A 19,065-nucleotide genomic window follows, 5' to 3' on the forward strand; every position below is an offset into this window, starting at 1 on the left:
GGTGATTGCATTCGCGATGTTGAACGCTATCACCGCACAGCGCCAGGAGCGCTGTCGCCCGAACACGCGGCCGCTTCCAGTACTACGCGCAATATCCTGTAAAAATAATTACTGATTACATTCGCGACAGTGAACAACCGAGAATGCCGACCCTGTATTCCATGGAACTTATGAAATGGGCAGTTCCATTTACGCACAGTTCGTAATCGCAGTTGGGCTTGCACAGCTGGCGGACTCGCAGAAGACGGCTAGGTTGCCGACGTCGTGGTGGCTGGCCAACGCGGCCAGCGACGCTCATGGGGAAATGGTATCAGTTGCACACGGCACAGCACATTTCCCCGTTATCGTATGTAGCCAACGAAACATGCCGGAGTCATGATTTGCTCCTCACAGCTATATTCAGATGAGGCTTACGAGGATGCCGAGCGACGTCATCTTCGTTTAAATGACCAGGATGACCAGATGTGAACACCGCAATACCAATAATAAGAAAAGAAAGAATATATGTGGTATACGCCTTGTTTTACGCTGCATAGTGTACTGATGTTCACATTTGCGGACTACATGCAGTAGCGCACTAACACAAGTGCACTTCCGCTCCGTAGCCGTTGGCTGTGCTGCGACAGAACCTTGTCGCCCGCTATATGTCCGGGAACACAAACGTGCTTAATGGCACACCAGATCTGTCTTTAGAATTAAGTAATGGGGGCTGGCGCGAACGCCAAGCCCCACTACCAAAAATTGCATGCTCCAGCTACCCCGACTTGGGGAAGTGGCGTGCTTCAGCCAGCCGCAGTGCAATGAAAGGCCTCAGCACGGGGCCGCGGCCTCAGTGATCACCGCCGACCCAGCACCAGGTAAGTATGCAGCGACAGCAGTCGGTAAATGAGGCCATGCCTGGAACAATAGCATGTTGCACAAGTAGACGAGTCAATTGAAAGTTAATCTGTGAATGCGGCAAAATTGCGAGAGCTCTTTTAGGCGACTTTTCTGATAGAAGCACATCGTGTCCACAAACCTGTAAATTAAATTAGCGAATTGTTTTCCAGTCTGAGCTGCAGTTGAGAACTTATGCGAGAAAATGTGTGAGAAAGTAAGCGCGCGGTTTTTACCTGCCATGTCACCTGCCGCTGTAGCATGGCAGGCTCTGACGGAACAATGTTGGCTGTGGCAATGCGCAGCTCCCGGCCGGCCTTTGCGGCTGCGTTTAGATGGAGTGAAATGCAAAATGGTTCGTGCTCTTAGATTAGGAACCCTAGTTGGTAAAAATTTATCTTGATTCTCACTACGACGTACATCATAATCAGATCGTGAATCAGGGGTGCTGTTGTCGTCAGGAGCGCAAAGCATCTCCAACGCGGCGGCCATCAGAGCGTTGACCTTGTACGCCGGCTGCTACACGTGCAATCGTGCTGACGTGACATCTCTGATATAATGCACTTGATTTCTGTGTGAACAAAAGCACACGTTTTACCGAACTCATTTGAAAAGAATGAAAGTAAATTTAGCTTTCGCACTTTTCAGTGAAAAAGTGCTCAAAAGCATGTTTGTGTTTAGATCGCAGGTACAGCAGTGCTGAAATTCAGTGTCTGCGACAGAACATCTTGTGAGACGCCTGCATGAGCCGGCTTATAGCTATAATGACGTCAAGGTACACAAAACTTGGACTGGCACCATCATCGGAAGATGCTGCAGAGCTTGAGGCATTCCTTGTACTTTTCGACGAATGGGAACAAGCTTTAAAAAAATGCGGAATGGGTTACCATATATGCAGCACATTCTCACTTTTGGTGGAAATGTGCTGTATCTCACATCTTCGGTGGGGTTCGAATACCTGTTGACGCCAAGACTAAGTCGACCAGGAGCAGCTCGAAAACTTATTCGGCATAATAAGGCAATATTCAGGTACTAATGACCATCCAAGCCCAGGGCAATTTCTTATAACTGTAAATTGTCCAAGTTTTTACAACCTCGCGCGATCCCCCAAATCTGGAAACTGCCCGGCACAGGTTATCAATGCTCTGCTCGACACTTCGTCAGCAGGCACAAACAACAGTGCTGTCTTTGGCATACAAGACATTGTCGAGGATATGCTAGAGGTCGGAAACATTGAGGGTGCTGGCTCTGCCATTCAATCTGCTTTAAGAAAGGACCACAGCAGTTGTGCAGTAGAAAAAAGTGATAGCCGTCTGGTTTTTTACATGGCTGGCTATGTTGCCAGAAAGTGTAAAAGAAAAAGTTCTTTTGGGTGTGAAAAACATTGCAAATAACTAACAGCACAAATACTTGTTCTTTGTGCGGACACGCTTGCTCTTTTACGCCAAATCACCCAATGAAGATAGAGCTGCACAGAGGGAAAAACAGAAGCACCTTAAGCTGAGAAGGTACCAGTAGGTCGAGACGAGTGCAATTTACACGTTGGAAAAAGTCCAATTACAGATGTAATTACAAATGACCAAACCCCCTAGTCCATGTGCTGTCCATGACTTGCGCCGAATAAAAAGTCACAACGCATTTTTTCGTACTATGTTATTTACGACTAGCCTTGCAATGTAAACATATATTGACACTAAAAGCCGTGCTGGAACTTAATTTCTATAGAGTAATTAACTGCTAACCACATCTCGAATGTCGTTTTCTGGCATGGTGGTGAACCGCGAGGTATGATAATGGTGACAAAATGTTTGAGAAAACCAGCTGGATGCGTCCAGCTTTATTATTATTATTATTATTATTATTATTATTATTATTATTATTATTATTATTATTATTATTATTATTATTGTTATTATTATTATTATTATTAATGGCGACAAGCTGTTACTGGCTATTTATGCTTCGCGGTAGCACGCAGTACCGCCAGAGTAAAGGCACATCGTTATCTTGCTGCACCCTTGTGAAGCACACTATTAAATTCTTAATGTATGAAAGTAGACCGCTCGTCGGAAGCTTTCCGTGTTCCGGCCACGCAACTGGAATAAGTTTCAGCGGAAACAGCAGCGTGTTGTTTTTGAAAATAAAACGCGTCGTATGACCAAGTAAAAAGAATGCGACGCGCAGCACGAATTAAAATTGGAAAAGTATTACTGACATGACAATACTAGCCGCTCTAGATTTTCGCTGCGCTGAATTCAGTGCTTCATATCGCGCCCCGATAACTTGGAAAATAAATAAAATTAATGAGGTGCACCATGTATGCGAACTGTAGCACGCAACATCTGCATGCGCCGCAGAAAACGTGAAATTACAGCTGACGGCCGCACTATAACCATGCCGCTAAACGCGCTCCCAACGCGCACAGCGCCACCTGAGGCGGCCGCCATGTTGCATTGCAACTTTGTGCACCTCTTCGCTCCCGCCCGTCACAGTGCCCCTTCTAGCCACCATAATTTGGCTGTGCTGCCACACAAACTTGTCGCCCGCTATACAGGGTGTTTCAATTTAGCTGCACGAATTTTTTAAAAATTGCCTGCGGCAGGTAGCACAACTATAATCCTTGATATAAACTACTCGATGAGGCGGCCATTACTTCCACAAGAAAGCAAGACGCCTAATTGAATAATTAACATAATTACACTAATGAACTTTTAATTTATTATTTTACACCACATCTTTCAATCTATGAATTATAGCCGCTGAGTTCGCAAGGCGTATCCACATGACACGAATTCTGGGGACTGAACCAGTTTCGAGATATTAATTTTCAACGTGTCCGATGAAATGCATTGGCGTTCCAGTTACTTTTGTGTTTCAATGCATAAAACTGCGTTTTCCTCAAAAAAGTTAACTGGAACGCCCATGCATACCCCCCTTCTAAATGAAGTTAGATAATTGTTTTGTAGTCTCAGCTGCAGGGTGAGAACTTATGCGCGACAATGTGGCAGAAAGTAAGCGGGCTGTTTTTTACCTGCCATGTCACCTGCCGTGGTAGCATGGCAGGCTCTGACGGAACATTGTTGACTGTGGCAATGCGCAGCTCCCGGCCTTGGCGGCGGCGTTTTGATGGAGCGAAATGCAAAAGCGTTCGTGCTCTTAGATTAGGAACCCTAGTTGGGCAAAATTTATCTTGATTCCCACTACGACGCACATCATGATGAGATCGTGATTTTGACACGTAATGCCCAGAAGTTAATTTTTATAATTAACGGCGCGTCGTGTTTTATTTGACGACTAGTCGCACTCACGAACGCAAGGTGAGAATTCTACTGTCAGGTCATCTACTTAAAGGAAAAACGTTTCCTGCTCTAGTACATTAAAAATGACTAGCGTACTAAAAATGTTGCGCGCCTTTCTTTCTCTTTGACTTTACAACTTCTTGCAATAAGACTGCTAGGCCACTTCGACATTGACCGAAATTTTAAAATTTATTATTTTCATGTCCACGTTGATAAAGACAGTATGATGTCCAATCTCGCTCTTAAGAAATCCGAGGACACTTAAGCACTCCTCATGAGTTGCGAATGCGAAAGCATAAATGTTGCACGCCGCTGAGCGGTTCTTCGAGTTATGAACTACTCGCGGGAAAGCGAGCGCGTTGAGACGCTTGGCGCGTTTTAATTTGACCTTACCGAGGTGCCATTAGAACGCAGGGGAGAGCTTACGCGGACAAGGAACACACGGATAACACGGAACACACGACGCCGGCGCGTCGGAGCGCATTGGCCGCGCGTCCGGTTACGTTGGCGGCGCCAGTACGTCGAACCATCGGTCAAACTATAGCCGCTGTTGTTCTCGCCAATGACCCGCCGTGGTTGCTCAGTGGCTATGGTGTTGGGCTGCTGAGCACGAGGTCGCGGGATCGAATGCCGGCCACGGAGGCCGCATTTCGATGGGGGCGAAATGCGAAAACACCCGTGTGCTTAGATTAAGGTACACGTTAAATTAGCCTCGGTGGTCCAAATTTCCGGAGTCCCCCACTGCGGCGTGCCTCATAATCAGATCGTGGTTTTGGCACGTAAAACCCCATAATTTTTTTTCTCGCCAACGTGACATAACGTGTGCGCGCGTTCACGCTACGTTGGACTATATTTAGGCCTTTACGGAGTCCTGAAAGGAGACATTGCCGCCGTTGCTCGAGTTGGGCCCGGCTGCAAGTTGCAACCAAGACTCACTACTTTACTGATCACCGCAGTGTCTTCATAGGTATAAAAATGATGAATAAACACTGTATTCGTTGCAAACATGTCTGTATATCATTGCGAAACCACACCTCAGCCACAGCTCGACAATGGGCCTAGCCAGGGCAGTGAAGCTTTCGCTATCAACCAGGGTTAGCCAAAGCTAAGCCACACCAATTTTTTTAACGTCGCGGCGAATCCCTCTCCCCTCAGGCAACACCTGGCGCGCTATTGCGGCAGCAGGTGTTCCATTTCGCAGGGGTAAGGAGCAGGACTACGGTGGCCACGAACAGTAGATCCACTCGCAGCTTTCTTGACGTAGGTCAGGTGGGGTGATATGGCATCGCTTTATGTCTGAGCCGACGTCATCCACCGCCGGTTCCTTGGTCTCGTGTATGGCCAGTCGTGAAGGAGACTGCCAGTTTAGATTAAAAGCGACACCACTGACGTCACGAGCAGAAGCTTCAAAGTTAAGCACCAGACACTCTTCATAAAAAAAAAGAAAAAAAGGAAAAAGGGGTGTCCGGATGCTGTCCGATGTTAGTCCGATGACCAACCAGTTTGCTGTTTGCCGCGTTGCTCCCTTATCTACGCGAACGTGTAAACTGGGAACGAGAGTAGCGGCGCCGGTGCAAGACCAGCGATATAGATGCGTGACGCTGTGGTGCGGTAAGCACGTGGAAGCAGCCGGTGCCTGAGTTGGTTTGACTTACACGAAGAATTCCAAGGAAGAACATGAAGATTGCTATTTGTGGTCACATCAGCAAGGATACCGAAACCTCCGACCACGGTGGTAGGATGGTACGTCCGACGAAGTTGTAAGTGAAGCTTTAACGCCTTCTTAAACAGTTCTCGGGATAGTTTCAAGGTCGATACGCATCTAAGCATCATTGACACAATGTCTTACAGGTTCTTGAACTCGTTGGTTACGCTAGAAAACAGACCGAGAAGGATAACTAGTAAGCAGCTCGCAACCAGGTCATGCCCGAAACGTTCGCCAATGTATTCACACTAAAGTTACAGAGGAGCCCGCCTCAGTGATTCAGTGGCTGCTCTGCTCTGATGATCAGTCACAGGTCGTGAGTCCTCCAGTTGGCGGATAACTTATTCCATAGCGGTCGCAGTGCTTAAACGTTTGGTTATCCAGATTGGGTGCACCTTAGGGAATCTGGAAATTAATGTGGAGTCCTTCACTATGGCGTATCTCGTACCATAGAGCTGTTTGTAAAGAAAATTGATTTCTCTGTCGTAGGATGCGTATTGCATTCAGACGTGAGATCAATCAGTCGCTCAGTCAATCAAATTTTCATTGGAGGAATTAATTGGCACATGCAAGAATCACGCAGTGCGTATATATAGTTACGAAGGCAGCACGGCTGACGTTTAAATAAGTTGCCGGTAATCGTGTTGCATGCGTGCACAGGCGGCTGTGGTATGTCTGCGTAATCTGTGAACATTGGCATCGCAACGGATCATCGTTCTACAACACGACTGTTTGTTTCGTGTGTGATCTTCGTTCGGGGATTCGTATGCGCGTGAGTTCGTTGACGTGAACGTGCCTCGGCTAGCGCCCACGGGGTCGAATAGGTGGCGGTTTCCTCCGGAGACACCGGTGGAGGTTTCGGCCAACGTTACTAGACAAGCTAGTCTAGTAACGTTGGTTTCGGCGGACGGCTGGAGGTGCGGTGATGAGTGCGGCGTGTGGCGGCCTCCGTCGCGGCTAGGCCTACACGCCGACCTTTGCTGGCTTTTATGGTTACGCCGGCTGCAAATAGATGGTGCTACGATCATCATGGGCGCAAACGGTGTGATGTTTGTGATGGGGGAACAGGTGTTGGCGTTACGTCGTGGTGCGGTGTGGCGTCATGGGAAGAACGAAGAGAGACAAAACTGCTCAGGGTGTTCCAGCGCAAGGGGACTCTATATAGGGATATTGGGTCATGTGCACCGGGTGCGGGTCCTGTCACCAGCTGGACTTCATACAGCAGCTGGAGGAGAAGTTAGAAGTGGTGACGCAGAGTCACCACACAGACACGGAGGCGCAAGGCCGCCAGGGGAAGCTGTGGTGGCACTATCCACGACGGGCTGTGAGAGAGGACAGGTGCAGGGCAACGACGGAAGGTGCGTGCGGTGGGCAGAGTCGCACTGTGGAGAACACACAGACGGCGGCAGGCAACGGAAAGGCACCCAATGACACGGCACGGCTGGTACAACGGGACGAGAGACAGTTGGACACGGATATCGACGCACAGCAAGGCACCACAGTGAGGAGCAAGCCTAAGAACGCCACAGTGGGGAGGACAACAACGCACGGGAAATCATAGAGGCCCTCCTGGTAAGCCAGAAGGAAAGGCTACTACGCACAATAGCGGAACGCTGCGTCATGGAACGTTTTGGATATTCCGTAGGAAAGACCAGCGCACTGACAAAAATCCCAACACGAATACAAGAAACTATGCACGTCTCGCCGATTCCCAGGAACATGCACCCAAACTTCGACATCGGACGGCGACAAGCCCGAGCGCAGGCGATCGCGAGAAAGTATGAAAACCACCCCAGACGCGCGGCCAGCACCGCAAGAAGCACCGCATTCGTCACAAGCGTAGTCGACAATCACGAGACCAAAATAAATGCGTCGTCGGATTCCAGAGCGAGCGCTGCGGAGGCAGAGGAACAAGCGATAGCGTCAGCCATCATGACGAGACCGCACTGAGATGGCGACATAGTTCTGACGGGCTCTCAGACGACATGCAGAAATTTTTAAATTACATACAAATCGTGTGGACTCCGGGGCATGAGTCCTTACGCGGCAATAAGCAGGTACACGCGTATACGCCCGAGCGCATGCACACCGGGAGCCGCGAGAGGACCACGCCGAGCAGTTTCATCCCGAGCCCATACCATTAACCTACACGCACATCCTACAACCCTATCGCCTTGCACGAAGAACACTACCGCCGCCTCAAAATGCTCTGACGCGAGAAGAAGCCGTAATATGGCGAAAACTCAAAACAAACGCATATCAACATTTCAGTCTCTACCACGCCATACACCCTGCACTGTGTTCCTATAAATACCCACACTGCGATCAATGCGCAACGCTTTACCACATGGTATGGGCTTGCGCAAACACACCGCATCTCACACTCATAACACACCCCACCAGACGGCAATGGGAGGCAGCACTGCCAGCTATGAATCGACGGACGAGCTCAACCTGCTCAACCGAGCGAGAAGGGCAGCTAAGGCCGCTGGACTCCTGGAATGAGGGGACAACTCTCTACAGAGCGTAGGAGCTACCTACGCTCTTGTGCTCTTTTGCATAAAGTTTATTCTCTCTCTCTTTGGGGAGCAAACGAAAGAAAGCGGAGAGAGATGGCCAGACCCTAGATCATAGTGAACAGCAGCCACAGGGAGACTCGGCACACGAAAACAGGAGGCGAGTATTTGTGTTCGGAGACGGCAACACTGTCCGAAAGAAGCGAAAGTTGCTGAAGATGGGCAGTTGTAACAGGAACGTGCATTCAGAGTGGAGATGGAAGCCACCATGAAGGATGTGGTTGTGGCAGTAGAACAAGCACCGGACGTGTGGGAACATCAGAGGCATGGTGGTGTTGCATGCAGGTCAAAAGGACGTGATGGACAAGAATGCAATGCCAGAGAGCACATTAGCGGAACAGCGCACTCAGCTGCAGATGTGGAAAGAGATCGCTCCGAACCATTGGTTTGTGGTGTATGCGGTGCCAACTCCCCGGACGGGCATGGACCAGCTTCTCTGCATCTGCAGACAGTGGAATGGAAGCCTGCGATCTCTGTGTAATAAATTGGGCCCATGGGTTGAGTGTGTAGCCATGAACTGGTTGCAGGGAGATGCGCTGGACGACATGATGTGCAAGAACATGGCAGAGGAGCTAGGGAAACGCCCTGGACGAAGGCTGTGTGCTTTTTTAGAGGTGCGCCCACCGGGAAGCACTGGAGAGGAAATTGGAGGGGCATTCAGCCAGTCAACTCGATGATGGAGAATCTCAGCTAAGCGCGAGCGCGGAAGTCCACATGGCGGGAGAGCAGTGGAAGCTGAGAAGGGGATGAAAGTACGCGCATCCCAAGCACTTGTGGGTACAACAATGATGGACAGGAAGGGAGTGCGAACGATAGAACTGCTGCAGTCCGGCGGAAACTGAGGGGGGCTGTATTCCAGGGACGTCGGAAACGCAGGGCACCTCACCAATACAGTGACGAGATTGTGCAGTGACTCCGCCTTCATCACGTGGAGGAGTGGGGGAGAAAGGAGTGGCATGAAATGAGATCGGCGCTCGCTCGTCGCCACTGGCCTTCACATCGGCATGCCGCACCCGAACAAATTGCAGACCGAAGCGGACATTGAAGACAGGAAGAAGAAATTCCGCCAGAACCCATCTCACGTTGATTGCCGACGTCATTGCGATTAACTTGCAAAACAATGTAGTGACATCGTCTTGCTGAAGACACCTTAATTTAGAATCTGGAGTGGTCATTCTGAGATTTTTCATTGCTGAAGCTATATGCGGCATACACTGCCTCCGGGACCTGCCCAATTTGCCGTGAGACTTGTGCGCCAGTGTCATCCATGACACTGACAGCATGACGAAAATGCAGTATCGACGATGGAGCGACGAGAGCTGTATGACGACGATATCGTGACGATATGCAATAGGGTGACGACTCATAAATAATGAGAACATAAAAACGACCAGCGAGACGACAACGGCACGAGAACAATGGGATGACGACGAGTTTTCGACAATGATGACATGACGACAAACGTATAACAAAAATCGGAAGAGGAAGTGTGGAATAACGATAATGTAACGATCATGACGTCATCATGAAGAAGTTACGACAACGAATGAACGACAATGACTGTATGACAACGACGCAGTGACGTCGTTGGCATTAAAATGCAGCTGAATGACGACTGAAGGACGACAGCATGATTGCGATAGAAAGGCAAATGAAGAAGGACGTCAAATGAACAACGAAGGCGGTTTGATGGTTGTTACATAACGACAATAAGATGACGTTTTTGAATTCATGATGACGTTACAACGATAATAGTACGACTGTGGCATCACGAGAGTCGGATGACGAAGCTGGAATGACGACGATGATTTATCACGAGGCATCACGACCACGAGCACACACTCAATTGCCTTGCTAGTCGACAATTTGGGTCACGGGGTCAGCGTAAGAGGCTAGGTGGATAGACTCAAAGTGCCTGGACAGACGAAGAATCCTAATCGCATTAAAAGGTTCAACGGGTACCAGACGTCTCTGTGCATGCACACAAACAAGTTATAAGGCGATTGAACCATCCAGAAGGTGTCAATAGATCTAGATGGTGTCACAATAAATTATATGCTTCATACATTCCAATCTTATCCTCATCTCGGTGCTTCAACTACCGGTTGAATCGATTTCGAACCTTTTAATTGCGCTAGCATTAGGAGTGTTAAAGTAGAAGTAAGTGTATGTACGAGAAGTGTGGGGAGCCGGTCAGTTAGTAGAGAGGGGATGGGAGGCCTCTGGTGCTACAAGCAAACTTTCCCGAAGGTGATAGCACTCTCGATGAACGCTGTCATCCCAAAGCACCAGAAGCAATCTCGATGGTACATTCGGACGCTTCCAGTATGCCACAAAAGAGCGCATAATCGAAGCGCGCGCCGCGCATCACTCAAGCCAGCAAGGAAACAAGACGGCCCCGCGGCAGCTTGGACAGAGGGAGAGAGCGCATTCGCCACAGACATCCGACGCGATCAACGGAGTCTAGAAGCTACGACAAGATACGCTAAGGCAACGGTAACGAGAGAGAGGGAGAGAGAGAGAGCGCTGAAACACCCTCTCACTCGGCGAGTCGAGAGAGAGAGAGGGAGTACTACAGCGTAAGCGTGCGCCTACGGATGAATCACCACCCTCTTCGACGACGGTCCGACGGCCGCGGTCGAAGACGCGAGAAATGACTAGAAGATTCCCAGGCTTTTTTCATGCTACGGGATCACAACTCCTACCGAAGGTTCTAGAACCACCGGCGAAGGCAATAACAGCGCCGTGCGGGAATCGGAAGGGGGATCAGACCACGACGGCGAAGAGATGTGACGTGAAGACCGAGCGTCTGTGGAAGAAGGAGATTCCCCGGCAAACTAACCGACGAGTTCATCGAGCCGTCTGCTTTTCCGGAAGAAGTTCCTTCTTCGAGATTTGCCTCGAGCTACGCCGAGATCGTCCGTCTCAAGACCAGCAAGAGTGGATACGATCGGACACTTTGTGTTCCTATTAATTCTGTACTTTACGTGTTGGACTCTTAATACTTGTCGTTAATTATTTTCCAGTGTTTGTTAATACACATCTGAATTGTACTGTGATGCGTCTAGCCGAAGTGTGCATGTGTGTATGTAACCGCCTTGTTTGAAGAATATACTTTGTTGTGTTTTGACAACTCTGTGCTCTGACTGGGTCTTTGGACCACGACCGGTGTTCACAGGCGCCCCAGAGGGCCCCTTTTAATTGTCCTTGCTTTCGTGGGGTTGTTTTCGGAAGCTGATAAGTCGGCTTTGAAATTTTGCCCGGCACTGGCGCCTCGTTCACAGGGTGTGTGACACAGTGCTACATGCAATATCTCGCAAAAATAATCACTGATCACATTCACGAGAACCGGAACAGCCGAGAATACCGACCCTGTATGCCATGGAATTTATGAAAGGGGCCGTTTCTTTCACGCACAGTTTGTAATCTTTGTAATCGCAGTTGGGTTTGCACAGCTGGCGGACTCGCTGAAGACGGCAAGGTTGCCGGCGCCGAGTTGGCTGGCCATCGCGACCAGCGACGCTTTTGGGGTAGTGGTATGAGTTGCACACGGCACAGCACCTTTCCTTGTTATCGTGTGCAGCCATCTAAACACTGCTCAACAACACAGCTGTCGTGATATGCTCTTCATAGCTATATTCAGAGGAGCACGCCGAGCGACGTCATCTTTGTTTAAATGACGAGGAGAACCAGATGTGAACACGGCAAAGCCAATAATAAGAAAAGAAAGAATAGATGGTATACGCCTTGTCTTATGCTGCGTTGTCTACAGATATTCACATTCGCGGACTACATGCAGGAGCGCAAGAACAAAAGTGTGCTTCGGCTCAGTAGCCTTTGGCTGTGCTTGCTGCCCCAGGAAGTTGTCGCCCGCTTTATGTCCGGGAACACACACACCATATCTGTCTTTAGAATTAAGTAATGGAGGCTGGCGCGGACGCCAAGCCCCACTACCAAAAATTGCATGCTCCAGCTACCCCGACTTGGGGAAGTGGCGTGCTTCAGCCATCCGCAGTGCAATGGAAAGGCCTCAGCCCGGGGCCGCGGCCTCAGTGATCACCGCCGACCCAGCACCAGGTAAGTATGCAGCGACAGTGTTCGGGAAACGAGGCCACGCCTGGAAGAACGGCATGTGGTACAGGTAGGCAAGTCAATTGCAAACTAATCTGGCAATGCGGCAAAATTGCGAAAGCTTTTTTAGGTGACTTCTCTGACAGAAGAGCATCGTGCCCACAAACCTGTAAATTAAATTGGAGAATTGTTTCGCAGTCTGAGCTGCAGGTGAGATATTATGCGCGACAATGTGGCAGAAAGTAAGCGTGCTGTTATTTACCTGCCACGCTACCAGACTATGGCAATGCACGGCTGAGCTCGAGGTCACGTGTTTGATCACGGCCGTGGCGGCTGCGTTTTGATGGGGCGAAATGGAAAAACGCTCGCGAACTTAGAATAGGAACGCCAGTTGGTCAAAATTTATCCTGATTCTCACTACGGCGTGCCTCATATTCAGATCGTGATTGTGGCACGTAAAGCCCCGGCGTTTAATTAGTTTAATTAACGCCGCGTAGTGTTTTACCTAAGCACTTACCACAGCGACGAACGCAAGTTGAGAGTTTTATCCTGTGCCGCCGGCTCATCTAGTTAGAGGAAAAGCGTTTACTGTTCTTTTGTATTAAAAATGACTAGGATGGTAAAAAGAAAAAAAAATCACGCAGAAACTCATGCGTGATTTTATGCGTAAGCATTGTGCCACTTGCTTTTCTCCACGCAGCCCGGTGTCATCAATGTTATGAAAATTGATCCGACCAGTATGAACCTTTGGCAACCCTCATCGATTGTTATGAACCTTATTGAACATGATTCGACCCTTATCAACTCTTATCGGTCCCTATCAACCTGTCCAGCGAAGCTGTTCCAATATCACCGCTACATTTTCAATGCTTTATTGATGGTTCGGATGCTTGTTTTGAGCTTGTGCTTTATTGAAACGTATCCTTTTCTGTTTGTTGTATGGGTAAGAGAGGAAGCAGAATTCCGCCCCGTGGAACATGCCAGTTTTCTTGGCGCGTAGAAGACGTAGAATAATGGCGCCTAATGGCGCCTCCGCCAAGCTCACTCACGGCTCTTGTTTCCTGCCGTTCACTGGTTTTACGTGCGAAAATCAAGGTAAAATTGTGACATGGGCAGGACTAATTTTGACCACGTGGGCTTCTTTGACGTGTATCTAAATCTAAGTAGAAGCGGATTTTTATTTTTACAGCGAAGCTGTTTGTGGCTAGGGTTCCGTGAATTTTTCGTCTGCGTAAGCAAAAACTCAGGTCCCGCGCGAACGCACTCCTGCCACTGGTCACGCGTTCGTCGTCGTCTTCTTCCACAGCTGGCTCCTCGGCCTCCCTCCATCGGATACGCATTTTGAGTACCCGCCGTGGTTGCTTAGTGACTATGGTGTTAGGCTGCTAAGCCCCAGCTCGCGGGATCAAATCCCGGCCACGCAGGCCGCATTTCGAAATTATTCCGGTCAAAGTTATTCCGGAGTCCCCCACAATACGGCGTGCCTCATAATCAGAACTGGTTCTGGCACCTAAAACCCCATCATTTTTATGCATTTTGAGTAGATTACTTGTCAATAGGCACAATTTTAGGATCAGTAGACTGCCAGGTAGATAATAAAAGCTTCTAAAATATTTGCCGCCGTGCGACCCGCGTCGGCCACGTCTACGTTCGCACAGCCCTTCTCTTTGTCGGCGTTCCAAGCGCTTGCGTATCTAGTTTTCTTTCCTTCCGGTCTCCCGTGGTGGCAGTACATAAAAAAATACAGGAAGACAAGTTGCCGTTCTCCATTTTGGGGGGTATATAGTCCGGACTCCCGAGGAGCAACGCGCCTATCAAGAGCGACTGCGAGAACAGATGCGTGAGTGCAATCGTCGCCGGCGAGCCGCCGGCACCAATTGTCCACCGATCAAGACTTTTCGTCACGATGACCACCGGTCAAGGCAATAAACGTGTTTGTGTGCATTTGTTCAAAATTCTGCGTGATGTCTTCGTCGCGTGCTAAACGGCTTCGCGGGTCATCCACCTTCACAGAGGGGAATGGCTCACCATTTTAAAGCGAAGAAATGGTGAGCCGTTGGTCGAAAAATTGGTGAGTGAGCTTGGCGGAGGCGCCATTAGGTGAGTGAAATAACTTCATTGAGGTGCCATTATTTTACGTCTTCTGGCACGTGCCAGAAGACGTGCCAGGAGAACTGGCGCGTGCCACTGGGCGGAATTATGCTTCCTCTCTTACCCATACAACAAACAGAAAAGCATACGTTTCAGCAAAGCACAAGCTCAAATCAAGCACCCGAACCATTAAGAAATCATTGCAAATGTAGCGGTGGTTTTGGAACAGCTTCGCTGAACATGCAGGTTGATAAGGACCGATAAGAGTGGATAAGGGTCGGATTATGTTCGATAAGGTTGATCACGACCGAAGAGGGTTGCTAAGGGTTCATGCTGGTCGGATGAATTTTCATAAAATTGCTAATGACGCCTGGTGGCGTGGAGAAAAGCAAGTGGCACAATGCTTACGCATACTTAGGCAACTCCCAGAGGAGTTTATGCGTGATTTTTCTTTTTACCATCCTAGTCATTTTCAATACAAAAGAACAGTAAACGTTTTTCCTCTAACTAGATGAGCCGGCGGCACAGGATAGAACTCTCAACTTGCGTTCGTCTCGGCGATAAGTGGTTAGGTAAAACACTACGCGCCTTTAATTAAACTAATTAAATGCTGGGGCTTTACGCGCCAAAATCACGATCTGAATATGAGGCACGCCGTAGTGAGAATCCGGATAAACTTTGACCGACTGGCGTTCCTATTCTAAGTTCGCGAGCGTTTTTTTCATTTCGCCCCATCAAAACGCAGCCGCCACGGCCGGGATCAAACACGTGACCTCGAGCTCAGCTGCGCATTGCCATAGTCTGGTAGCGTGGCATGTAAAAAACAGTACGCTTACTCTCCGCCACATTGTCACGCATAAGTTCTCACCTGCAGCTGAGGCTACAAAAGAATTCTCGAATTTAATTTACAGGTTTGTGGGCACGATGCTCTTCTGTCAGAAAAGTCGCCTAAAAGAGCTCTCGCAATTTTGCCGCCTTCCTAGATTAACTTGCAATTGACTCGCCTACCTGTACCACATGCTAGTGTTCCAGGCATGGCCTCGTTTCCCGAGCATTGTCACTGCATACTTACCTGGTGCTGGGTCAGCGGTGATCATTGAGGCCGCGGCTCCGCGCTGAGGCCTTACCATTGCACTGCGGTTGGCTGAAGCACGCCACTTCCCCAAGTCGGGGTAGCTGAAGCATGCAATTTTTGGTAGTGGGGCTCGGCGTTCGCGCCAGCCCCAATTACGGAAATCGAAAGAAAGATGTCGTGTGGCAATAATTAAAGAAATGACGTTTTTTTTGCAATGTGCGAAGTGTATCGCTTTACGCACACTTTCCATATTCGCGCTTTCCTTAAAAAGTCTTACTCCTGTCTGAAAAAAATGTTTCTTCGAAACTAAACATTTATTCCTCCTCCTCCGAAAGCAAGTAGTTAGTGAATACGCCCCCTTGTCTAATGTGCTCCGTGCTTACCGTTAATTTTTCTAAAAAAAAAAAAAAACAACAACAACAAAATACTTGCGGCACGGAAACCATGACGCTTGTCTGGAATCAGCGATATATCAGAAATTGTCTCGAAACTGTTGCACCGCTGCTTTTTAGCCAAGGCAATCCAAATACGCTGTGCACGCGTTTTTTCCCACGTTTGTGCTTCAGAGCGCGTCCATTCGAACGCTTTTCGTTCCTAGCAACATTGGACGCGGTTAGTTCGTTGAATGATGGTAGTATCGCATGTGCCAACATTTTCCGACTCATTAGGACTCGTCGATCACTAGATCCGCATTTACTCCAGCCTTGCACCACCAGTGTAAGCTACCGACATTTTTTTGTTTCTATTTTTGTCAAATTCAAATAGGGCGAAGCGCGGGAAGGGATTGTTTTCTTTGAGCGTCCGTCGAGGGCTTGCCTCCGCTCACCCTTGCCACTCGCTCAGCGAAATCACAAGTCGGATTGCGCCCGGTCACCTGCTTCGGTTGTCGCGTCAAGAATGAAGATGGGAAAGATAAGACAGATAAGCTAGAGCAGGCGTGCAAGGAACGGAAGACGCAGGAAACGAGGCAAACCAGGCATTAGACGAAGATGGCTAAATCGGGGCATCACATGTCTTGTGCGGCTGTGTGGTGTTCTAACACCGGGATTTCCTGTTCTGCGAAGTTTTTTCCGGTTTCCTAATGAAAACAGGTAAGTACAAGTATTTCACTCTATTTTCTGAGCAGGTATTCGTTTTGCATCAATAAACCAGTTCCATGCAAGCCTGAGTGGACTGACATAGTAGCAGTGTCGCTCGACTCATTCGTCATGACGGCAGCCCATCTGCTGCCGGTGAAGCAGTTGTAATGAAGGGCTTGAGTGCGTGTTTTTGGACTATACATTTTCTTCCCTCCTTTCTTTGTCGACATGAGCAGCCAAGGTTAAAGTAAAAAGAAAAAAGAAAGACCCAGCCGTGATAGTTAATAATTTTCACTTTGGTTTGGATCTTCTGGAATCTATGTTCGCCTGTTATGTACAAATTTCAGTTGTCTATGAAAATTGCTTCTGCATGACATGACAAGAACTTTATTTGAGTCCTGAGGAACTGAGATCTAGGCGAGCCGAAGGCTCCCCCAGATTAAGTCGGTGGCTCCACCCACGATGGGACCGGGAAACCAAGTCCCGTCGCGATGTCGTGGGCCCTCTGGACAGCCTGGAGTTGAATTTGAAGATTGCTGCTCTTGAGGGATTCCTCCCATTGCTCTTTCGTGATGGCTGGAGAGGCGTTAAGGGCTGGGCACACCCAGAGCATGTGATCAAAAGAGCATGAGTCCAGAAGTGTAGTATAACATACTGAACAAAGCCTAGTGAACCATCTCACTACCTTTCATTTCTCCCCCCCCCCCCCCCCCTCTTCCCCCCATTACTCTCTTGTCACAGTGGACTTAAAAATTGCGATATCGGCGTCCAGTGAAACGCATGTTCTAAGCGTATCTACAGATATAGTGGGCACTATCGGCCAGTTGTCGCATACGACAGGTGGACACATCCGGTTTGACCGCACCATTCGGTGATGCTCGCCCTTTACTGCGATATTATCTCTTCTATGTATATTCTGTTACTTCAAAGCCAGAAAACAAAAATCTGAGAAAACAGATGTGAAAATGTCGCAGTATATGGTGAGCAACATCGTACAGTGCAGTCAAACCAGATGCGCGTGCCTGTCAATGGTGATGACGCACTGATGACGTCAATGGGCGCACATTGCCTTCAGTTATGTTCCGGACACGTGCCCCGCTGTTCGCGTTTCATTTGACGCCAATGGTACATCTGCATGTAAAACAGTGAGTCTACGCTGATAGCTTCTACCTGGATGACAGGTGTTTCTTTTATTATTGACTAAAGTTCCACTAAGGTTAATCGTCGATATTGACAATATTGACGTCGATATTGACAAACACAGTAGCAAGAACCGTGAATCACGAAACCATATGTTTATTCGGCGAAACTGTGCCCTCAAAACAAGTTACACTCGGGCAGAATTACTGATTGGGCCGAGCAGATGCCGCGATCGCCGATTAACAGACTTGCGGCTCAAGCGCGATGGCTACTTATAAATGACTAATCGAGGATTTCAGTGAAATCGCACGTCTTCGTTCACCTTGCTGAATGTACAACACTATTCGCATCACGCATGAAATCTGAAGAAGAAATAAAATTTATTTAAAGACCCGGCACTTTGCGTTTAGTGGCCTCAGGTGTCGGCTCGAAGTCCTTGGACTCGGGCGGCATCTTCGGCTTGTCGGACGGCTCAGAACTGGTCTTCCAGTTCCGAACTTTTCGGGGCCGCCTCCCAGCGGTGGCGACGCCGCCCGAGAACGTTCTGATACATTCGAGCGCATCATGTGCTGAGCGGTAACTTGACATTTGTTAGCCGGTGAAACGCGTTCACAGGAAAGATACACAAGTGTGTGTCAATATTCCTAAAAACTGTAGCTTACTTCTCATGTCATTGGTCGCAGTGATACGTTTGTCACATCAGGCTAAAAAAGATGCTACGGGTGTAACTAGAGAGTAGTGCGAGTCAAAAGACGACTTCCGAGTGGATAAAGAACTGCCCTCTATATCTGACTAAGGTTCTACCACAATAAAACAAGAATAACTAAAAAAATTCGCTGTGGAAGAGCATGTCATATACTGAAGCTCTAAACGTTATGGTATAAAACGAAGAACTTCGTTATGAATGGAGGAGCCGAAGAGAACCCAAACAGTCAATTCATTGAACAAAACTTAATGAAAATAAGTTCTCCTATGCGTACAATGTGGTTGTATATTCTAAATGCACCTGCAGGTGCTGTCTATCGAAGGCAGCAGGGCTCTTAGGAGCTGAATTAATTACACAGATTACTTTAAGTTGAGAAGAAAACAGTCCCTCCCTTTTTTAAATTCTTCCTGATGAGAGACGTTCCCTTTCATTCACACTGCAAATTAT

At 48.5% G+C, this 19,065-nt stretch overlaps 3 non-coding genes across 3 annotated transcripts; 1 reads left to right on the forward strand and 2 right to left on the reverse strand.

The window, feature by feature from the left end:
• Positions 1-704: 704 nt before the first annotated feature.
• Positions 705-865, reverse strand: LOC119434206 (U1 spliceosomal RNA). The gene has a single exon (XR_005188585.1). It is a non-coding gene; the product is annotated as a U1 spliceosomal RNA (small nuclear RNA).
• Positions 866-12,379: 11,514 nt separating this feature from the next.
• LOC119434218 (U1 spliceosomal RNA) lies at positions 12,380-12,541 on the reverse strand. Its single transcript, XR_005188591.1, has one exon. It is a non-coding gene; the product is annotated as a U1 spliceosomal RNA (small nuclear RNA).
• A 3,141-nt stretch (positions 12,542-15,682) lies between these two features.
• On the forward strand, positions 15,683-15,845 carry LOC119434174 (U1 spliceosomal RNA). The gene has a single exon (XR_005188569.1). It is a non-coding gene; the product is annotated as a U1 spliceosomal RNA (small nuclear RNA).
• Positions 15,846-19,065: the final 3,220 nt, after the last annotated feature.

This window comes from Dermacentor silvarum, chromosome 11 (genome assembly GCF_013339745.2).
Source record: "Dermacentor silvarum isolate Dsil-2018 chromosome 11, BIME_Dsil_1.4, whole genome shotgun sequence".
Lineage (NCBI taxonomy): Eukaryota > Metazoa > Arthropoda > Arachnida > Ixodida > Ixodidae > Dermacentor > Dermacentor silvarum.